This window comes from Sminthopsis crassicaudata, chromosome 3, assembly GCF_048593235.1.
Source record: "Sminthopsis crassicaudata isolate SCR6 chromosome 3, ASM4859323v1, whole genome shotgun sequence".
Classification (NCBI taxonomy): domain Eukaryota; kingdom Metazoa; phylum Chordata; class Mammalia; order Dasyuromorphia; family Dasyuridae; genus Sminthopsis; species Sminthopsis crassicaudata.
In genome coordinates, this window is record NC_133619.1 from 58748238 (window position 1) to 58773161 (window position 24924).

Here is a 24924-nt window from a genome sequence, read left to right on the forward strand (position 1 = left end):
CAGTCCAGTCAGACTAGATCCTAGCTTCTTAAACTATGGGTAGCGACCCCATAACTGAATGTGGGGGTCACAAATTATGACTTATTATCAGTAAATGTTTGATTTGTATACTTCTTTTATATTATATCTTTTCTACTTAGGATCACGTAAAAAATGTTTCAGGTTAAAAGGAGTTACAAGTGGAAAAAGTTCAAGAAGCCCTGGACTAGATGACTTCCAATTTTAAATCCAATTCAATATCCCTACGTGTTCCTATGACGCACTCCTCATTCTATCTTGTGGCTTAAATTTTTTTCTTGTAAATCTAAATATAATTTATTTTACCACAGTTCTCACACCATAGTCTAGGTCATCATAGCCCCAGACTAATTCAGAATTTATGTTTGTGTGGGATAATAGCTAATAAGATAGTGTTCTCAGAAGCTTTCCCTTCAATTAAATAAAGGACATGCCTTTCTTCCCACAAACAAGTGTCCTAACCTATTTCTGTACCTGTAGAGTACTTGAATTTGAGAACACACATTTTTCAGCCACAACCAAATGTTGCCATCTAGAGGTCCAATAAGCCCCAGTATTCTACTTAGTCTCAAGTGATGAATGGTTTGCTTAGGGTCTCCCAATAAAGCAATGCAACTAATTTGCATAAAGAATTCAGGAGAATGATCACTCCTTCTATAAAATCACACCCCACATATATGGGAAACAGCAGGTAGGTGTAATTGCATATCTGGCTGGGCAGAGAGAAGGACACAGAGACCCTCAAACGGTTTTTAAGTAAATCATATACCTAGAAAGAATATGAGTCATGATGTTTATGTAAATGGTTCAAAAAAAATCATACCAGGATATTTCCTTTTCCCTCTTCAAAAGACTTCATTCTTAAGAACCAAATTTTCTGTGAAATCTTCAGATATACTTTATGTATTTTCATATCCTCTAAATCTCTCTCTTTAGATCAGACTGAGACCAAATTAGAACCTATTAACTTGGATTAAAGATGTGTCTCCGTGGAGCTACCAAATTAAACATTTTGGTCAAAAAAATGTGTTTGAAGTTTGGCTTTTTTGCTTTTCCCTCTCTATGGGGACTGGAGAAAGAAGACATGGGCATATATTCCAGTGCAGTGGTGTCAAATTCAAACAGAAACAGGTCATTAAACAGTACATAAGAGTCACTGTGGGTCTCATTTTGACTTATAAAATCACATATAACATTATGTTCTATTGTATTTCTATTTTATAAAATCACATATTAACATTATCTATATTCTATTGTATTTTAATTTAAATATTTCCTAACTTTAATCTACTTTGGACAGCATTTGAAAGTGTTGACCTAAGGCCCAGTGTTTGACACCTCTACTCTAGTATAAAATATTTAGTTTAGGTACTAAAGGTTAAAAAAAATCCAGTGACATGTGGCCTAAACAATAAATATTAGATTTAGTTAGCTATAGAAATTGTTGACTGGTTGAACTCTCAAGATAGTCTTTAGTGGTTTAATATCAACTTGAAAAGATGTCTCCCTAGTGAAACATCCCAAGAATCCCTGCTTGGTTTTGTGATGCCTAATTGTATACTTGGAGCATAGATGGTATGGTAAGAAGAGACAGAGACAGAGACAGAGAGAATCAGAGACAGAGAAGAGGAGAGAGAGAAGAAGAAAAAGAAAAGGAAAAAAGAGAGAGAAGAGGAGAGAGAGAGGAAGAAAGAGAGAAAGAAAGAGAAAAGAAAGAAAGAAAGAAAGAAAGAAAGAAAGAAAGAAAGAAAGAAAGAAAGAAAGAAAGAAAGAAAGAAAGAAAGAAGAAAGAAAGAAAGAAAGAAAGAAAGAAAGAAAGAAAGAAAGAAAGAAAGAAAGAAAGAAAGAAAGAAAGAAAGAAAGAAAGAAAGAAAGAAAGAAAGAAAGAAAGAGAAAGAAAGAAAGAAAGAGAGGGGGGAGAGGGAGGGAGGGAGGGAGGGAGGAAGGAAGGAAGGAAGGAAGGAAGGAAGGAAGGAAGGAAGGAAGGAAGGAAGGAAGGAAGGAAGGAAGGAGGGAGGGAGGGAGAGAGAGAGAGATGGAGAAAGAGAGAATGTTACATGGATGACTAGATAGATTCCATACATATGTGTGTTTTATGTATATATATATAATTTTTCCATCTAAGTTCATAGACACCCTGAAATCTATCCACAGACACTCCCTAAGAAATCTGTAGATTCCAGATCAAGAATGCTTACCTTAACTACTTTTAGCAAACTGATAGCACATTTAGACCCTAATAGCCAGAGGCAGTACAGAGGACTGACTGACTTAAAGGGGAGAGGACCAGTTCCATGATACTTGTGACCTGGGTACAGGTGATAATAGGTGTGTCAGGCCACTAGTGAAGGGTTTAATCTTTTCCCCATCCTTCCTATCTGGTGGCACAGTGCTGTCCAACAGGAGGAAATGCCTCTGATAGTATACTATCTGAGCAGAACTCCATGTCTGAGGTCAAGATCACTTTGGTTGATTTAACATGTTTATGGTCAACTCATCTTCTCCCAAGAACCTATCACTGTAGAGGGTCACAGAAAGAATTGTAACTTCCTGGAAAAAAAAATTCCCAAACTGCATCTAGATTCATAGACTTTTCTTTCCTTTTATTTCAATTCATTAGGATCCCAACCTGCAAAATCCCAATCAGTTGATGGGAACATGGCTAAAGAATAAAGGGCTAGGGGAAGTTTGAGGATCCCAGTGCTCTTGTCCTCTTAGCATATATCAGCCCCCATGGGAGACTATTGAACTGCTAGGTTGCTGTTGCAAAATCTTTTGGCTCTCACTGCAGCTGTTTCTTGCTTCTCAACTCAAGAAAAACTGGGTTTCTTACTTATTAAACATATTTAGTAAAGAAAAAAAAGAGATCAGATTTCCATATTGAGTGTTGGTCATTTTATAACTTTCTCCATCCCAACCTTGACTAAATATAAGTAATTTGCCATTGAGTCCCTATCTACTAAAGGAGGTATGGCAATCAGGAGCTAGCTGCTGCCACTATTTTAGCTATGTAACTCCCTCCTTTCCTAGAATCACATGGAATCCCCTCAACTTATTCTACTTTGCAGTCATCTTTGGCATCCAGATGATCCCTGGGATAGGGCTGCTTGAATAATCAGACTTTGCTCAACTACTAGGAATCTAAATCTGCCTATCTATGTATTTCTTCTCCTATTGCTAGTCTCTGTCCTTTCTCAGCTCTGTGCCTTCTCCTTTTAAAAGCCAAATTTACAATTATAATTCAGAGTTATGTTACCCAAATTCCATGATGCAGTCAATTATCCTCAAATGCAATCAACTCCATCGGAATCAATGGATCAGTAAGTAACTTAAACAAAAATACTCTTCACATCTCATCAAGAAATCATCCTCAAAATAGAATTGTGACTTCAGTAATAATAATATAAGGGAGTCCTTATGGTGTAGAAGGTCTATGATACCCCTAAACTGTCTCACCCTGGCACTGGAATATATTATCTAACTGCTCCTTCAATGTCTAAATGGTTACACCACTTCTCAAGGTATTTCCTCTACCTGCACTTCCACAGCTTATTTCTCCAAGTTCCCTTACTCTATTTCTTATCTTTAAATTTCCCACTGCTTCCCAGTAATAGCATCACCCTGTGGTCTCAGGCACAACACTGGGCAATGTGATCCAAAGATTCACTTTTGGCCCCAAATATTACAGGAAATAAAATCCTGAGACTATCCTCTGAAATGAGAACTCTTCCATAAAATGCAAGATATGATATTTATACATATCCATAGTGCAAATTCTAAATTTTCTTGTGAGTTTCCAAGATCAATAATTAGCTCCCTCACCCTTTCTGATCCACTACCCCTCATGAAAATCTCAAGTCAGTGAAGGTTCCCATATCTAGATTTGTAATTGATAAAATAATGTAAATGAGGAATATATAGGTTAATGTCCAAATCTCAGGGCTCATTTCTATCCTAGATTTGAGTAACTTAATGTGAACTTCCTATTGGTAGCATTTTATGAAAGATACTCTTAAGCAAATGGAATTTACACCTATTGGCATAGATCCCTTTCCTGTATCTGTCAGTGACTCTCCCTCTACTTCATTCCTCAAACTATTCCAGTAAGGAATGAAATGCATAAAAATGGTTTTGTTTAGTGTGTGTTCTAACACCCACCCACCTTCCCTCACCATTAGATGCAACTTGAGAACTCTTAAAAACAAATAAAATATAGATTAGCACAGTGACTATTCCAAGGAACGGCAAAGCCAGGAACACAAGAGTCATTTTCTTTACTTCTTCTATTCCCATTTAAAGCATTTTCATTTCAAGGAGATGTTACTTAGAATATAAGTTTCACAAGGATATTTCTCACATGTTTCATTATAAGCATGAATGTTCTCAGTAAATTTGGAGTTTTTCAACAGGCACTCAACTAATTATTCTGAGTTAAATAAATGTGACCTTCTCTGCTGTAAACATTCAGAATCCTACTGTTTAGAGATCCCACAGAAAACTTTCATGTTGTTTTTGATATAAGAATAACAGTACAGATATGTGTTCATCTGCTCAACCTTCCAATTCCTCAGAATCATTCTGATTATAACTGGGTCAAATGATGAGGCTCAGTCTGATCATACAGCAGCGTGATCATAGCACACTTCCACTCATGAGTAAGGTAGGACTTGAATATTGGTAAACTAGGCAACTGCCTATATTTTCTATGTTATGCAGAGTTTGAAACATGAACAGAGTACCTCTAGCAGAGTCTACTCGCATGGAGTCAGTATAGTCCATGTGCAAGATAGTATGGAAATAAAATCTACAAGATTCAACATTTGATTGGATGTGAGAGGTGAGAAAGTGGGAAGATGTACAAATGACTTCAAGGTGAAAATGGTAGTATCCTTTAAAACAGAGTTTTTAAAAAAGGGAAAGCTTTTAGGGAAAGATAAGAAATTCTGTTTTGGACATGTCCCATTTGGGAAGCCTATGCTATATCCAATAGATAGTTGATGATGCATGAGAGGAGATTAGGAGAGAGATCAAAGAGGATCTGAGAGTCACAATTTCTTGGTCATAATTGAACCTAACATTAGAAGGTCATAGACCTGGTTTTTATTGGCCAACTAGTCTAATCCCTTCATTTTACAGATGAAGAAATTAAGTTCAAGGGAGGTTACTGGGATAACCAAGGTCACACAGAGACTAAAGCGGTAGATTAGGGATTTGAACTCATCTGACTCCAAATCTTCCTCTCTATCTACTGTGCCAAAATGTGTCCCTTATAGTTTTTCCTCACAAACTAATATTCCAGGTTTTTTATTATACTTATATTTTTATTTATTTTTATTATACTTTTTTATATTTTTATCATATTTATATTTTAAACCAGGACATAATATCTCAAAATTTATTATTGGAACATGTCAGAGGACAGCTTGTCAACACAATCACTGAGTGACCTAAACACAATCTTTTTTGTATATACTTTGGGCTGCCTACCATTCAGCCAATGAATACATTCAAAAAGATATATCAAACCTATATGGGGTGGTACCTTGTAGGAGGATCCTATTTAAAAATCAAAGGTTTTCATATAATTGAATACTATTGTTCTATAAAAATCATGGGCAGGCTGATTTCACAAAAGCCTGGAAAGACCTGCATGGATTGATGCTGAGTGAGTAAGTAAAACCAGGAGAACATTGAACACAGTAACAGCAAGATTGTCTTAATCAAATATTATAGACTTGGCTCTTTTCAGAAATACATTGATCCAAGATAATTCCAATAGACTTGGGATGGAAAATGCCATCTTCATCCAGAGAGAGAATTATGAAGACTGAATGTGGATCAAAATATACTATTTTCACCTTTCTTTGGTTTGTTGCTTTGCTTTTTCTTTCTCATGGTTTTTTTTCCCTTTGTTCTGATTTTTCTTTCATAAAATGATGCATATGAAAATTTGTTTAAAATCATTGTGTGAATATATATATATACATATATTTATATAATCTATATCAGTTTTCTTACTGTGTTGAGAAGGGGGAGGTAAGGGAGAGAGAGAGAAAAAAAACTTGGAACTCAAAATCTTATGAAAATGAATGTTGAAAACTATCTTTCCATGTAATTGGAAAAATAAAATACTACTGAGTTCAGGGGAAAAAATCAAGATTTTCTATACTAAATACCCATAGATCATAGTTTTACATATATCCTTAGTTTCTAAATCACTAATGCCCTTTAAACAAATAATAGACACCTGGGCACTCATGACTAAATCAAGATTTTTTTTTAATCTTTGAAGCCCATTTGTTTTTAACTTCCCTTTTCCCTATAGACTCATCAAGGGAGTCCATCTAAACAAAAACCCATGGAAAATGTGAGCCAGAATGATGACAGCTTAGAGAGCAAAGACAGCAAAGCAGGGCCAGAGTACAATGTGAGAAGTGATGCTCCTATCTATTCCCACTCTGGAGACATTGCAAGCTTGTGTACCAGAAACAATATCATTCTCAAAACCAGAAAAGACTTGAATATGAATCCTACTTCTATTATTTATTACCTGAGTAACTTTAGAAAATTACTGGATCTCTGCTACTCAGTTTTCTTCACCTGTGAAACTGGAATGATTTTAATACCTAAAATATTGACTTCACAGAATTATCCTAGAGATTGGATTTAATGAAGTGTATAAAAGCTTTGTAAATATTGGCTCTGATTATGGACTAAAGAATAAGATGGACCAGATGAAGAAACTGAATATCTTTTGATTTACACTGTAAAAGTTCATTAGAGATGTACTTCATTTATGTATATGCATTCTTTTCCTACTAAAATTGGAGAAGAATTTAATAGATGTGTCCCTAAAAATGTGTACAAAAACAAAGCAAATCTTAAATGGCATAGAAAAGTAAAATAAAGAAATCATGTGTTATTTAAAGAAATCTTTTTTGAAATAGAATGTTCACAGAAAGTATAATTTTTTCCCTTTATCTGTTCAATATGTTCACAGAAAGTATAATTTTTTCCCTTTATCTGTTCAATATATTTTTACTCAAAATCACTGGATTTAAAATTAGAAGATCTGAATTTGAGTCATTTCTGTCACTATGATCTTGATAGGTCACCTCAGAGGTGTTAGATATACAGACTACACCAAATGACAATTCCAAGGAAATCTTTTGTAAACTTTCAAGAACTATTCAAATATGAACTATCATTATTATTTAAAATTAGCATGGAAATGTTGTTATTTAGCTATTTAGTCTTGTCCAATTTTTCATGACCCATGGACCACAGCAATCCAGGACCTTTTATCCTCCCCTCTCTCCTGAAGTCAATCCAAGCTCATGTTCATTGCTTCCATGACATTATCTATCCATCTCATCCTCTGCTATCACTCTACCGACCAGATCTAATTCCTTAAATCTATTTATCAGCTCCACTTTATTTAGGTCATATTTATATGGTCTGATGGTTTTTCCTACTTTTTTCAGTTTACATCTGAATTTTGTAATAAGAAATTCATGATCTGAGCCACAGTCAGCTCTAGATCTTGTTTTGACTGATTGTATATGGCTTCTCCAACTTTGGCTACAAACTATATAATCAATCTAATTTCAATTTTGATCATCCAATGGTATCCATATTTAGAGCTGTTTTTTGGGTTGTTGAAAAGAATTGTTATGATAAGCAAGTTATTTTGATGAAACTTTATCAGTCTCTTTCCTGCTTCATTTTATACCAAATTTTGGCCAGATTTGCCTGTTATTCCAATTGTCTTTTGATTTCCTATTTTATCATTCCAATTCCCTATGGTGAATAGGACATTCTTTTTTGATGATATTGCTCGATGTTGAACGTCTTCCTAGAACTGATCGATTTTGATCTCTTTGGAATCAGTGGACGTGCTTGCGATTTTGTCTTGTATTTGAGTAGACACTAACCCTTTCAGTGACTGTGAGGGTAGTCCATTTCTTTTCAGGCATTCTTACCCAGAGTAGTATATATAGTGATCACCTGAATTATATTCATCCATTCCAGTACATTTGAGTTCACTGACAATCAAAAAGTCGATGTTTAATTTTTCCATCTCCTGTGACTATATCCAGCTTACCTTGGTTCATAGATCTGACATTCTAGGTTCCTATGCCATATTGATCTTTGGCACTGGACTTTCCTTTCATCACCAGATTCATCCCAACCGAGCTTCCTTTCAGCTTTGGCCCAGCCACTTCATTACTTTTAGTTATTTTTAGTTTCATAGCACTATATGCAAGCCCCTCTGCCATGACAAGGCAGTGAGGTATTACAAAACTGGAGAAAATAAAACATTGTCTTCTCCATATCCTTTTAAAAAAAGAAAGAAAAAGAAAGAAAGAAAGAATCTGCCAACTCTAGGCCAATAAGCTTAATTTCAATTCCTAAGGAAATTCTAGAAAGAATCATTAGAGAGATGATTGATGAATAAATCAAAAGGAAGCAGTCATTACAAAAAAATCAGCTTGATTTCACCAAGAACAGATCATGCCAGATGAACTTCATCTCCTTTTTATCTTTTCTTTTCCTTTGGATGGGATTACTAACCTTGTAGGTAATGGAAATGTAGATATATCTTACCTACATTTTATTTGTTTGAGGCATTATGTATGTTTGTTTTTGAGACTATCAGTCTGCCATCTTGCACAGGCTGGAATTATAGGACCTTTTCCCACTACTGATCAGCACAGGAACTTTGACCTAGTATATTTGCATAAAATCCCCTCCTTTGGTGAAAAGAACAACTGCTTGACTTTACATATCTCTCTTGGGGCAGAATTGTCATGAGAGCTTGGGAGAACAGAGACCTTTTCTTCTTTAGTGCTTTGAGAGAGTGCACTCATGGTTCTAAACCCTCTTTGGAGAGAAATCCAGAGTAAAAGAGAAAAACTTAGGAAATTTGAGAGAAAATTTGCCACTGTTCCCCACCCCCAATATGTTCCTGATTTCCAATTTGTTTCTCTAGGGGTTTCAGGGGATTTCCCAGTGGGTAAGATTAAAAATTCTCTCTCAAGCAAATTAAAATATCTTATTCCCAGGAGGAAATTTAGTTAATTCTAGTATTTTCTATTAGATTATCTTCCATTCCTTTTTGATGTTTGTTTGGACAAATGGATTTTTATACTATTCACTATTTGTGATGACCTTTCCTGTCATATCATTAGTGAGCAAGACCTCAGCTTTTGGATATAAGCTACATCATATTTAAGTGATTTAAGCAGCTTAAATCTAAAAGGCATTTCTTCTAGACTAATATGTTGAGGGGGAACAGATAGATATAATTCTAGTCCAATATTTTCTCCCTATGGAGAACAGTGTTACTAACCTAGTTGCCCCCATTTCTTGCATACCTTCAGGTAATAATAAAAATCTTTCATGAAGAATAGTATGGACAATAAGATTTCTGAGATATCTATTCATGATTCCTCTTGAAACACATTTAGATTAAATTCAATTGGATATACATATAATCTACATGAACAACACACACCTTGTATCGGGAAAAACCTAACAATTGAAACTACCCAAAAGTAAAATAAGAGGTAACATTCCCTAAAAGGTGATATGTTCCTCCTCATTGGAGCTCTTCAAGCAGATTCTAGATTCTCATTTGTTATATATTATAGTGGGAATTCCTTGGATACATGGGTTGCACTAGATGATCACAAAAATTGCTGGGAAAATTGGAAATTAATATGGCAGAAATTAGGCATTGATCCACTTACCACCGTACACCAAAATCAGGTCAAAATGGGTTCATGATCTAGGAATAAAGAATGAGATTATAAATAAATTAGAGGAACATAGGATAGTTTACCTCTCAGACCTATGGAAGAGGAATGAATTTATGTCCAAAGGAGAACTAGAGATCATTATTGATCACAAAGTAGAAAACTTTGATTATATCAAATTGAAAAGTTTTTGTACAAACAAAATCAATGCAGATAAGATCAGAAGGGAAACATAAACTGGGAAAAAATTTTATAGTCAAAGGTTCAGATAAAGGCCTCATTAGAGAATTGACTCTAATATATAAGAAATCAAGCCCATCTCCAATTGATAAATGGTCAAAGGATATGAACAGAAAATTCTTGGATAAAGAAATTGAAACCATTTCTAGTCATATGAAAAGATGCTCCAAATCATTATTAATCAGAGAAATGCAAATTAAGACAACTCTGAGATACCACTGCACACCTGTCAGATTAGCTAGAATGACAGGGAAAGGTAATGCAGAATGTTGGAGGGGATGTGGGAAAACAGGTACACTGATACATTGTTGGTGGAACTGTGAATATATCCAGCCATTCTGGAGAGAGATTTGGAACTATGCTCAAAAAGTTATCAAACTGTGCATACCCTTTGACCCAGCAGTGTTGCTACTGGGTTTGTATCCCAAAGAGATCTTAAAGAAGGGAAAGGGACCTGTATGTGCAAGAATGTTTGTGGCAGCCCTCTTTGTGGTGGCCAGAAACTGGAAACTATGTGGATGTCCATCAATTGGAGAATGGCTGAATAAATTGTGGTATATGAATAGTATGGAATATTATTGTTCTGTAAGAAATAACCAACAGGATGATTTCAGAAAGACCTAGAGAGACTTACATGAACTGATGCTGTAATGCTGGAGAAACTGAGGCAAGATAGAGATTAGAGAGTTTTTTAAATATTTTATTAATTGAAGAGTTTAATTGCCTGGATAAGACTCTCGTCTCAAAGTATCCAGTAATGAATGGGGAAATGTTAAACACTTTTATAGCTCTTCAGACAAAGGGAAGGAAAAAGAGCGGGAAAATCAGGATGGGGGGAAGTTAAAAAGTTTTACTAAAAGCCAGAGTCAGGACGTTTGAATAACAGAAGTCAAGATGTCAGTGAAGTATCCGTGATAGTCTTATCTTTTGGAATATCTTAGAGGGACAGTGTCATAAGTTCTTGGGGGCAGAAGGAGCTAGGAGTCAGGAAGTCTGATCTGCTCCTCATCTCCCATTGACAATTTATAACTTTAGAGCAAATGGTCCTCAATCTTAATGAACCAGAGGGGTTTTATGACTTAGGGGACTGAGGCAGGACAGTTAAGGAAACTGAGATAGAACAATTCATGGAAACTCAGTCAGGACAATGAGGTAAACTAGTGCAGGGAAACTGAGGTAGAACAGCTCAAGGAGACTGTGGCACAACATTGCTGAGTGAAATGAGAAGGACCAGGAGATCATTATATACTTCAGCAACAATACTGTATGATGGATGTGGCCATTTTTAACAATGAGATGAACCAAATAAGTTCCAATAGAACAGCAAGCAATGAACTGAACCAGCTACACCCAGGGAAAGAACTCTGGGGAGATGACTATGAACAACTACATAGAATTCCCAATCCCTCTAATTTTGTCCACCTGCATTTCAGATTTCTTTCACAGGCTAATTGTATACTATTTCAAAGTCCAATTCTTTTTGTTCAGCAAAACAACTGTTTGGTCATGTATACATATGTTGTATTTAATTTATACTCTAACATATTTAACATGTATTGGTTGACTTGCCATGGAGGGGGGAGGAGGGGAAAAATTGGGAAAAAAAAGTTTTGGCAATTGTCAACATTGTAAAATTACCCATGCAAATATCTGGTAAATAAAAACTATTATTACTTTTAAAAAAAGAAGAAGAAAGTGACCTAATATTGTTCATTTTTGAAGATTCAAGTTTCTTTGCATCTGTAGTCCCAAGACTAAGAAATTTGTGGGCTAATATTTGCTAGATAAATTATAGAATTTGTGGCTTTGTGGAAAAAAAGTTCTCTCAACACAGAAATGGACAATTGATTTTCCCTATTAAGAATGTTTTCTATGCCCAGAAACCTCACAAATTTCCAAAATGGCCTGACGCTTGCCTAGCATGCCAAGTACCAGAGTATGACTGATATTTTATGTGCTGTAGATATTGCAGAAACAGAAATTAATAGCCAGGAGTTCTTGCAGAGTTTTTTTGTCAGTTCTAATGGCTTCTTTTCACTGGCTGTGAGCACAGTTCTACAGACATCACTGAGTGAATACTTGATTAATTCAGGTAGGTCACCAAAATGACCGAAAAACCATTCCATGTCCAGTTTACATTCAATCAATGCAGGCTGGGCTATTCTGGTCAATTTAACAACTTTAATACCAATTACTTAGCAATCACCTAAATCAAAATCTGTCATATAAACACACATAAACTATAAGGAATAGCTTGTTTTATCTCCTCACTGCCCCCCCCCCAGCTATTTGAGCAAGTTTGACAATGACAAGGAGCAAGCTTTGATTCTTTCAAGCTGTATGCCATAATTCATGCTGTTTCTTACATTTGGAATGTCATCTTTCATACATCCTGCTCTTGTCCTCATCCCCTCCCCCTGAAAGTTTACCTATTCTTTAAAGGACAATTCAAATGTTGCTTCCTCCATAAAGACTTCTCCTCTCCCTCCAGCTACTTTACTCCAGATGACCTTACATAGCATTTCATTTGCATCTCTCTTGTGTATTTTTAATATTTTTATTATGGCCATTTTTGACTGGGCTATGACTTCTAACTAAAACATAAACTCCATGAATATAAGAATAGAGTTTTATCTAAATTTTTATATCTCCTCCAGCACCTAGTACAATGTTCTTCCTGTAAGTACTTAATACTTACTGTATTACTTAATATTTTAAGTACTTAATACATGTTTGTTGATTGAATACAGTTAGGATTTTAATACAGATCCTCTGATTCTGGAATCAACCTTCTAATTGAATTAAATTGTCCAAGATGTCCCAAGATCTTCCTTCTCTTCCCCTTCCTTGCTTCTCCCTAGATAATAATGTTCACTTGCACATTGAAAATGCAACCAGCTACATCCTAAATAAATCAGAAGCAGTCAGGCCATTATATTAAGTATCTGCACCCTAATGGATTACATGAATTCATCCAGATTCTGAGGAAGATGAGCCTTCAGGTAGACTTTCTTTTGAATGTGTTTTCTCTCTTTCTGATCCTATCAGGAATTGACAGCATCAACTTTGCAACTATTCCAAGAAGAATCCCTTCCTTTTGCAGATAGATACTTCTCTTTTTCTCACGCTGTGCAATAGTGAAAATGGTGTCAACGCATAACCAAGCCCTGGACTTGAAATTATCCTTGCTTTCCTTTGGTCTTCCTTCTTCTCAAAGTCCACTGAAGTCTGTTCTGTGACTTTGCTTTTGTTTACATAATAGATACTTCAGTTTTCAGTCATGTCTCAGTTTTTCCTAAGGGGGGAAAAAACCATGCTACCACCTCCAGGATTCATGAGAAAAATTAAAAGTATAAGCCAATTAGCACTCATCATACAGAAATACTGAAGAGTCCAAGTCATCAGCAAGGGATTATGCCTGAAAAAAAAAAAGTCAGTCGTGCAAACTATATAGACTAATAGAATTAAAAAGAGAGAAAGGGAAAGAAATTATAGCCAGCATCCTAAGGAAATAAAAGGAAAAACTGACAATGGGATAGGAGCACAGAGGTGAGAGACTTAGCCCCAGTGAAAGAGAACTAAGTAGAAGTAATTGAATAAAAAGCACGAGAAGGAAATTGGCAATTGCAAGAAGACAAAGCATCATCATTTCCTACTTCATGCTGTGTCATCCTCCCAGAGAATTGGAGCACTGTTATTATCTTCCTAGTATTTCCAGAGGCTTTGTGAATGGAGCACGTTAAGGGTCACAGGAAGGATAAAGAAAGACTGAAGCACAATATAGAAAGGATGTGTTCAAATATGGAAGTCATTTTGGTGCTTGGTTGGTTTTTTCAATTTTTAAATGACTACATGATATCCACATTTCTTTTATAAACATTTTAAAATTTTTGATTTATATATTTTGTTTTAACTCAAGATAAGTATCAATAAAGATGCAGACAAAACTCCTCAAGAAAGTCTATTCCACAAAAAATGTTGATACAAAACTTTCTGAAATGCACTCACTATTTTCCACTTTAGTAGTTTACCATTGGCTGACTAGAAAAAGAATGTACATTTTAACTTTAATAAGTCAAGCCAAAGATCCATATTCTCTCTCTCTCTCTCCTCTCTCTCTCTCTCCTCTCTCTCTCTCTCTCTCTCTGTCTCTCTGTCTCTCTGTCTCTCTGTCTCTCTCTGTCTCTGTCTCTGTCTCTCTCTCTCTCTCTCTCTCTCTCTCTCTCTCTCTCTCTCTCTCTTTCTCTGTGTGTGTGTGTGTATGTGCTAAACATAATGCTAATATCTGGGGATACAAAGAAATGAAAAATAAACAGTCCCTACTCCTAAGGATTTTACATCCTAAGAGTACAGACAACATGCAAACAACTATGTACAAATGAGATATGTTCTGGGTTTATTGGAGGAGGATCTCAGACAGAAGATGCTATAATAAAGAGGAACAGAAATGACTTCTTATAAATGGATAGAGTCCTGGACCTGGAGTTAGAAAGACTCATCTTCCTGAGTTCAAATGTAGCCTCAGACATTAGCTGTGTCACTATGGATAAATCACTTCACCCTGTTTGCCTTCGTTTCCTCATCTGTAAAATAAGCTGAAGAAGGAAATGGCAAACCACTCTAGGACCTTTCCCAAGAAAACCTCAAAATGGGGTCATAAAGAGTTAGACAAAACTAAAAACAACTGAAGGAATCCAGAAAAGCCAGGGAATGGATAATAATTTAGTACCAACATCACCCATTAAAATTTCCTAACACCTTCACACAGTTTCTACTGATAAACCAAAAAAAAAAAAATTGCCTATTAGGGGAAATGCAAGGAATATCATCAATTATAAAAGTCATTCAAAAGTTATTTGTATATAATTTCTGGGATTAGCTATCTAAATAATAATAGGAACCCAGAAGCTGAAAGAGTCCTATCTCTGTGCCTATGTTTATACTGCTTGACCTTATGTGAAATGCCTTCCCCTCTGACTACTCAAGACCTTAACACTCAGCCTAACCCTAAACCAAAAAACCTTCCATGGACAGACACTAAAGCACTCAGCAAACTCACTCTTCAACAAATTCTCATTACTTACTCACAAATTCCTTCAGTTAAAGCTGTCATCTGCTACTCTAGCTTCTTTTTCCACACAGGGGGTATATTAGTATTCTTTTGTGAGATTGTCCCAGATCAAATTGTCTTGGGGTAATTGATCAACACATTTTCAAATCTTTTTTAGAAAGGTTCATGTACTCTCTCTTCCCCTCCCCCTCCCCTTTCCTTTCCCCTTCTTACCCTCTCCCCCTCTCCTTCTTACCCTTTCCCTCCCCTTCTCTTCCCCCTCCCTCTCTCCCTCTCTCCTTCTCCCTCTCTCCCTCTCCCTCTCCCTCTCTCTCTTGTCCCTCTCCCTCTCCCTCTCCCTCTCTCTCTTGTCCCTCTCCCTCTCCCTCTCCCTCTCTCTCTTGTCCCTCTCCCTCTCCCTCTCCCTTCCCTTTCCCTCTGCCTCTGCCTCTGCCTCTCCCTCTCCCTCTTCTTCTCTCCCTCTCCCTCTCCCTCCCTTCCTCCTTCTCTCTCTCTCTCTCTCTCTCTCTCTCTCTATCTCTCTCTCTCTCTCTCTCTCTCTCTCTCTCTCTCTCTCTCTCTCTCACACACACACACACACACACACATACTCACACACACAAAGCATTGAGTCAAAATTATAAATTCAGTTATAAGTTATAAAGACCTCATATATTCAATCCTTTCTTCCCAAAAGGAACTCAGTCCCTTGGGTTACAATTCTTCCTGAATCTCTCTGAGGCTGATGATCATCACATTCACCACTTTTCATTGCCTTTTTCATCATGCTGCCAGCTATGTGAATTGCCTTAAAACTTCTATATGCTTCTAGTAGCTCTAAAGGAAGGGTCAGTGATAGCAATATTTGTCTTAAATTACAGTTATTATGGCAAAAAATCTTTCTCTCCCTTATAGCGAAGTCTCAGAATATCTAGTGAATGAATAGACAAAGGGTACAAGTTTCATACCTTTCTTAACATATACAGATTCCTTCTATATAAAACTAGGCTAATAGCAAGTTTTATTGTCTCTGAGTAGCAAATAGACTATTTTGGCAGCAAAAGGGGAATATCTCTTGAAAATCATCACTTCAGTGATCTAATTCATATTTTGTCAAAAATTTCCCCTGCTAAATCTCCAAGGCACTAAGCCTAAAAACATACTTTGGGACCAGTACCCATTGCCACATAGTGATAACTCATTTATGTTTACTGGGTTGAATTAGGAGTTCTAAGGGAATATTCAATTATATCAACCTAATCCCTCAATTATCTTTAACTATAAATAACATGAATGCAGATATAAGGTGCATGTATTACCCATGTAACTTGTGTACATTGACATGCGTTGTTTATGTAGCCTACAGTGAGGAATTGATAGCTATCTCTAGAATCTTGCCCATCCCTTTTCAAAGGATATTTTTACTCTGACGTGGAAAGGAGCAGAAGAGGGATCCACAAGGCTGATAGCTATGTTCTCTTCTGAGAGAGGGGATGCTGAACTGTTCACCAAATAATTGTAGGAGAACAATTTTTTTTATATTCAAAAGTATCAAAGCTGCCAGTTTCCCTAATTTCTCTCCTCATCTCCCTCTCCAGGTTTCTCTGGCTTTCATCACTTTCCACTTAAAACTTTACTTTCCATAAAATTATATTCCTGATCCCCCTTAATGCTAATTTATTCCTTCTGTTAATTGTCTCCAATTTATCCTGCATATATTATGTTCTACATAGTTGTTTTCATATTGCCTTCCACATTAGGTTGTAAGTTCCTTGAGAGTTGGTCTTTAGTATCCCCAGTGCTTAGCACAGTGCCTGGACATAGTATTCAATAAATGCTTGTTGACTGACTACTCACTATCACTTAAATGGAAGAAATAATCTCAAACTTCCATCCATAAACTTGATTCCTTCCCACCAAATTACACAAAAGACCATCACAAATAGTGCATAACAAGTAAACCCATTTTTCCAAAGAAATCGTGAACAGAAAGATGAGAAGTTTTATAGATTAGACTGTGACAAGATATAAACAAAGTGAAGGCACTAAGAGAGAACCCCTGATCTTAGCCAAAAGGAAATTCCCTGAAATCTCTAGGGAAACAAACTGGAAATCAGGAATATATTGAGGCACCAGCTCCTCTACATGACTGCCACTTTCCAAAGTCATTTTTTTCTCTTCCAGGGTCTTTCCATGAAGAAAGTCTGAATCCCATGAGTCTCTTTTGAAGAAGTAGTGAAAAATAGTGTTTCGGTTATCCAGTGCTCTCTCACCAACTCTTCATGCCGGCATACAATACTGAATCATCATTAATGTGGCCTAAACATCAGTTCACAAAACACCTCATACTTGAAACCCCAATTTTATAGAGATAAATATACAAGAAGTATTGTCACCAATGAATGCCTCCTTTCGTGAATGAGACAATACTGGAGAAGAAACCGAAATTCACAAAATGGTAGAGAAACTTTCCTGTAAATTATAGCTGCAAGTTCACCATTTTATGAGGAAAATAACATCCTGATCACCACATCTCATATTACCGTCCTAGAATAGCAAGAAATAATAGAGAGAAAAAATCAGGTACAAAAGCTTGGTAAGTGAATATAAATAAGTAAAATCCCCTTGACTGTTAAAGGTGAAACAAACTAGATAAAAATTTTTAAAATCTTCCATCAGAGAAATATATAGTTGAAAAAGAAGGTTGGCCTGTCATGTAGTAGAAGAACAGGATAAAACAAAAATAAGACCACTTATTCCATTGATATCCATAAAATATCCAGAGCTCTACAAATATTTTCAGTCTAGTAAGAAAGACACTAGTTATTTGGGATGAGCCAATGATGAGACAGCATGGATTGGGTGCTGTATCCATAGAATCAAAATCCATCAAAGTGTCCAAATAAATTTCAAAAAGTTTTAGAAGAAGGGATCATAACACTTCCAGGCACTATCTGTCAAAGTATAATTCCTGCTTTTCCCCAAAGTTCCTGGATTCCATTAAGTTGGACTTATATAAAACTTTCTTTCTTCCTTGCCACTGTTGAATCAAAAAGTAAAGACCATGTTTGCTATAGCTTGCACAGACAAGCTGGAACTGAGTTAATCCATCCTAGGGGTACAAATGCTAAGTACTCATTCTTGGTTCTTTCATTCTCTCCCTTAGAAAACAGCTACAAAACAGATTTTCCCACAAACCTACCATTGTACTAAATATGCTCAAAACTTCTCAAAGATCCACTTAAATCTTATTCCCTCTCCTGAGGAGTTCAGAAAACAGAAAAGTACCATTAAGTAGGGTTTCAAAGTCAAAAAGATCAGACTACTCCCTCCCCAAACTCTAGGGAAATGTGACTGCAAACAACTCGTTAGGAAGGCTGAAGCAAAGCCATCTTGAGAGAAATCCAAAATACTCAATCATTATTTGAAATTTGCCCTTCAATGCTTTTTTTTTCCTCTGGCATTATGAAAGTTGGAAGAAAAGAGAAAAGGATTTACATATAGAAGCATCCTAGGTCTTAAGCTCAAATTTAGCATATCCTCAGAAATTCCTCTGGGAAGGAGATAAGTAGGATCTACCTGATCCTTTACCACAAGAATATCTGTCACTGAGCTGACTTCTGGAATGATCTATTTTAAATTAAATCTAGTTATTTTTTTCCTGATCCAAAATGTGTCTAATTGCCCCCTAGAAATGTTGACATCAGCTGTCTTGTGAGTCCTGAAGGAAAAAAAAGTAACCCAATTAATAGTCATTGACTATGCTGTCACATCTCCAGCTCCCCAGCTCCAGGTTTGTTGCCATAGTTACCTATGAGATACAGCAACAACTGCTACTCTCAAAATTAAAGTGTCACGGAACACAGACTACCTGCATGTCATTTTTCAAGCCATCCCCCATAACAGGCTGCTTATTAGAAAAGAATTCTCTATTCCTTCTGGCTAAGCCAACAAATACTTACAAAATCTAGTCAGGGAGATAAGAGCTTGTGTCTGTTTCTTTCTTTTAGATCCTTTCCGGTGGATAAGTTGGTCCCTTGCTGATTATATAACAGCTACTCTTCAGCCTCTGCCTCTGGAGGGCACTACTCTCTTGTGACATCACAGCTATGGGTCAATCCAGCCAATTAAGCTGAGACAACAAAATGTCAGCCATAGCTGAAGATGGAAAAAAGTCAGACAAACAAAATGGTCAGTTGAGATGACCATCAACTGAATCACAAAGGTCATGCAGGAAGATCTGACCAAAACTGGAGAATGCTACTGCCCTAATAAAATATGACATACATAAAGCTGTCACATAAGCCTGAGACAAACCAATTATTTCTATTTCTTATACTCTTTGTCCTCAATGGAGTCTCTGATTCCTCTTTCCCTCTCAGACATTCCAGTGCAATGAATCTGTTCTAATCTCACTTTTCTCCATCTACAATCTTCTGATCCTGTGATTCCAGAGAAACTGAGGCAAGCAGAGATTGCTTTTTAATCTTTAATGTGGAGAGTTTAAGCTAGCTGACCGGATGGAACTCTTGTCCAAAGCATTTGGTACAGATAATCTGAGGCAGAGAACTTATATAGGGTTTTAGTTAACAAGGGTTCTCAAACAGAATACATAACTGAGTATACAATCTTATAAAGGAAATAAAGGCAGATAAGGAGAGGGAGGACATTGGGAAGATAGAAAAGCCATAATTACAAGAAAGGATCATGACTTAATACTGTAAGGATAGGGGTCAACATAAGAAGGTTGAGGGCAGGAGACAGTGAGGTGTGGTTTAATACTCAAAAGGAGGGGGAATTATCCTAGCAAAGAGTGAAATAAAGCACCTGGAGTTTATGACACAATGATATGTAAAGGTGGTCAGAGCTGCAAGGTTTTTCATGGGCTCTTTTTTTAAACTTAATTTCCAGTCCTAATAGTAAGGAAAGGGGAGGTGGCTATAACCCATTATCCAGCACTCAACAACCTCATCTATAGTTTAACTGTTTCCCATCTTTCCTTTATCTCTTCCCTTGTCCTATCTCCATTCACAAGCTGCTCATCACCTGTCCATCCTCTGCCTTCTCTGATCATACTCCTAAACCATTGAATGTTACTAAAAGAAATCACATGAGAGTCCACTATAAGTGTTGCCTTATCTCATTTGTGCCTCATTATTGCATAATAAATCTTTTGATCTTCATTGATCAATTCCCAATCATAATCCCTTCAGTTTATCTTCTCTCTTCAAATCACCAATGCATTTTCTGCACCTTCTTCTCAACTGATGTCTTTTCAATATATTATTTTGAGAAAACAGAGGCCATCTTCTATTCCATTCTATAATTTAAGCCCTTTTTGTCTTTACTCATCTTCTCTTTTACTCTTTTCACTAAAGAAGAGATGAAATCTTTGCAAAGGTCAAATACTACTACAAATAATGACTTCAACTCCTTCAAGAGCTTATCCCATTATTATCAATTGTCCTTCTCTTATTCTCCTCTCTTTCTCTGTCTTTCTCTCTCTTTCCCTGAGAGTATTTCTCTCAGAGAGTATGTGACTCTCTCTGGCTTTGTTGACTATATACTAGTTTTTTTTTTTTACTTGGCCATTCCTTCAATAAATTGTCTTATATCTCTCAACCCTTTAACTTCTTGTTGTTCAGCCATTTCAGTTGTGTCCGACTCCATGACCCAGTTGAGATTTTCTTGGCAAAGATATTGAAGAGGTTTGTCATTTCCTTTTCCAGCTCATTTTATAGATGAGAAAACTGAGGCAAATAGGGTTAAATGACTTTTCCACAGTTACACAACTAGTGAGTGTCTAAGGATGGATTTAAACTCGGAAAGATGAGTCCCAGTATTCCCACATCCCCTCCAACATTTATCATTATCTTTTCTTTTCATCTTAGCCAATATGACCTCAATCCCAGCACTCTGTCCTAGTTAATTATTTAACTACCAAACTACTAAAAAAAAGTTAGTTTATAATAGCTGTTTCTATTTCTTCAACTACTTACTTACCTCTTTATACCTTGAAATCTGGTTTCCAATTCTAGATAGAATGAACACGTTGCATAATAAGAGAAGGACAGGGTGTCCCAAAAATCTTAGAGCAATTGGAGTATTAAAGCTGTATGAATTATTACAGGACTTCAAAGGATGGGATTCCTGTGCTGCTTTTGCAGATATTTTGGGAGTGTCATGACTCTAATACTTACTAAGTGACTTTGGCAAGTCACTTAACATCCATTTGCCTGTTTCTTTGTCTGCAAAATGGGGATAATAATAGCATCTACCTCCCATTGTATATTTTGAATCTACTTTTATTACTATGCTACTTGCTTTTACTACATGATTTTTTTTTAACAATAGCTTTTTATTTTCAACATACAGATAGCTTTTAACATTCACCCTTACAAAACCCTATGTTCCAATATTTCTCCCCCCCCTTTTCCCTCCCCCAGGCATCAAACATTCCGATATATGTTAAATGTGCATTTTTCTTTATATATTACCACATCCCACATGCACATCATGCTATACAAGGAAAATCAGATCAAAAAGGGAAAAATGAGAAAGAAAAAAAAAGCAAATAACAAAAAAAGGTGAAAATACTATGTTGTGATCCATATTCAATCCCTACAGTCCTCTCTCTGGATGTAGATGGCTGTCTCCATCATAAGTCTATTGGAACTGGCCTCAATCATTTCATTGTTTCAAAGAGCCAAGTCTATCACAGTCAATCATCACATGATCTTGTTGTTACTGTGTACAATGTTCTCTTGGTTCTACTCATTTCACTCAGCATTAGTTCATGGAAGTCTCTCCAGGCCTCTCTGAAATCATCCTGTTGGCCGTTTCTTACAGAACAATTATATTCCATAACATTCATATACCATAACTTATTCAGCCATTCTCCAACTGATGGGCATTCACTCAGTTTCTAGTTCCTTGCCACTATAAAAAGGGCTGCCACAAATATTTTTGAAGTGTTGACAGTTTTAGACCTTGAAGTCCAGACAGAATTTTGACATCAACAAGTAATACAGAAAACATTCCAATGAAAGAAAATTACACGTTAAAGGCACAGAGATTTTTAAACGTGTCAAATATGTTTGGTGAGCCCTGAGTAGTCCAGGATGACTGAATTATTGAAGCTCATGTATACAATTTTTAGAAAATGAGGATTCAATGGACAATTGAGACAAGATCATTGGAGCCTCAAAATGTCAAGCTAAGAATTCTTCCTGATGGGAAGTTACTGACAACTTTTAATTAAGAATGGGATCTGACTCAGCATCATTAGATGGGGAGTCAATATTGTGGGATGGGAGAATGAGACAGAATATCAAAGACACATGAGCAAACAGGAGCAAGTACCAACACCTACTTCAAAGTGAGACAGACTAGAAGTCAAAAATGAGGATGTAGCAGAGATTTCTGATGGTTGAAGTTACCTCATGAATAATCAGAGATTCAGTCATCTTGTACATTACTCCATTGAACATAAAAAAACACAGATTATCGTACAAAAGTACATGCCTTTAAATGATTTCCTCTTAATGAGTTGGAATCTGGCCTTTCTTATAATCAGAAAGGTTATCTTACTGATGCAAAAAAAGATACAATAAAAGTGTTTAGTAATTTTAGGAAGATGAATTCAACCTACTTTTGCACCAATGGAAACACAAATCCATTTCCTAATTTGGCCTAACAGTAAATAAAGAATGGTTCTCAATCAGATTATAACAGAAAATTAAAGAGACAATCTATAGAGTCCATCCATCAATATCTTGGATAGACACTAGAAAATAAGCAATAAACTGAACAGAAGAAAAGGTTACTGGAATGCTTTGGGGAATCTGCAGAATCCTTTTAATGATCAGACAAATGTATAAGCAAAATAAAGATGGGATCATCACAAGGGGAAAGTGAGGAGCAATCCATGTATAGCCAAAGGCTCCTCTAGTATGCTTTCTATGTCAAAAGAAATGGAAAAATATTCTCAATTCATAGGTAAAGCCCTAATGGTGAAGATATAGCAACACATGGAGAAGGAATCTGTAAGGATAAATCAGAGTGAGGGAGTTCATTTAAGAGGTTCTGGCAATAGTAGAAGAGAGATAAAGAGCTGGATTTGGTGACTGTAAAACTTCTGGTAACTTGTGAAAAGTTGTTTCATACTTCTGATAAGGGCAGAAACCATATTTCAAAAAGGTAAGGGCTTTGGGATAAGTGCAAAGTGAAGATGTGAGGAGAAAATGCATATGAAGGGAAGGAAGGACTTATGATAGTATCTTTAGAGAATAACAAAATCAAGGAGACAATATTTTTAGAAAGGAAGAAGCCAGAGCACATACATATTAAGAAGAGACAACAGAGAAGTAAAGATTTAAAAAGACTTAACTAATGAAATAAGGTCACACAGAATATAAGAGAAATTGAATCAAGAAAACAAGTTAACAGAAAGGAAAAACTTTTTTTTTTCTGAGGCTGGGATTGAGTGACTTGCCCAGGGTTACACAGTTAGGAAGTGTTAAGTGTCTGAGATCAGATTTGAACTTGGGTCCTCCTGAATTCAAGGCTGGTGCTCTATCCACTGTGCCACCTAGCTGTGCCCGAAACCTTTTATTCTGAGGGGGAAAAAAAAGATAAAGAAGATTGATGAAGATAAATATTTTAAGCAGAGAAGGAAATTAAGGGAGTTAATGTCAGATTGACTTAATATTCTCAATAAATTAAGGACCAAAGTCATCTGCAGAGAATGAAGGGCTTGAAGGGAGACTGAAGGTTGGAGGAGTAAAGATAAGATTTGAAACTCTCCCACTGGGAAATAGGAAATGGGTCCAAACAACATGACTGCTTTTAGCACTAATGCAGAGAAAATGAATAGTGAGATTTATCCAAACTGGGGATTGTTAGGATAAGAAAAAATTATGAGATTCTATTGGGAATATGATGGAAATAGATGACCTTGGGGGTCCAAAATTAGGTAGTGGGACAAACAATATAAAAAAAAGCTATAATTATAATAAGAAATGAAGTTAATGAGATTAAAGGGCTAATGTTCATAACTGAGGCAACAACAGATTCTGTATCGATGAGAAAAATAAAAAGGTAGAAGGAGAGGCCTTGGATAAAAGAGGTATGTGGGCAGTATAGGTGGGTAGTATAGGATAATGAATAGGAACTATTCTTAAAGTCAGAATTCAAGCCTGACCTCTAAAACTCCATGGCTTTATGACTTTTAGGCTCTCTAAGACTTGAAGTTGCAAAGCATTGGCAGAGATGTTTCATGGCAGAATGTTTCAACATTCCAGGTTCCTAGGCCAGTGAAATTTCAGGTTCTGTCTAAATATATGGGGAAATATGTTACATATTATCAAATACAAAAAGACATATATTCTCTTATTCACCTCAGGAAAAATAGCCATTTCTATGAAATAATTCAAGAAGTACTGACTTCTTTGATTCAATTGACTTGAAAAACTTATTTCAGAGATCATTTAGGAAATGGAAGGTATTTTGTAATCCTATTCTAAGCATTTAGCATCTATCAATCTGGAAAAAATAAAAGCAGAATTTATATAACATTTCAAAGTTTACTAAGCACTTTGCATATGTTTTCATTTAACCTTCACAATAACCCTGAGACACAAGTATTTTTATTATTTTCAATTTACAGATGGGCAAGCTGATGCAGACAGAAGTTAAGTGGCTTGTCCAGAGCCTCAGAACTAGAAGGTATTTGAAACAGGATTTAAACCTGTCTTTCTGACTCCAGATTCTACTCAATTTATCACTTATTTGCTTTGGGAAAAAATACATATCATGTCATTCATTATTTATCACCCTTTTAACTTACTTAGATTATAT

General features: G+C 36.1%; 1 protein-coding gene across 2 annotated transcripts in view; it reads right to left on the reverse strand.

Annotated features, from left to right (window-relative positions):
- The window catches only part of KCNE4 (potassium voltage-gated channel subfamily E regulatory subunit 4), a 48444-nt gene extending 29179 nt beyond the window's left edge, over nucleotides 1-19265 (reverse strand). The window contains exons 1-2 of one of the 2 annotated variants that reach the window (XM_074298606.1): nucleotides 19029-19247; nucleotides 9771-9808 (exon numbers count right to left, since the gene is read on the reverse strand). The gene's annotated coding sequence lies outside the window, so the exon portion shown is untranslated. Of the gene's footprint in view, nucleotides 1-9770; nucleotides 9809-19028 lie in introns of both variants that reach the window. The other variant, XM_074298609.1, reaches the window with a different exon arrangement.
- Nucleotides 19266-24924: the final 5659 nt, after the last annotated feature.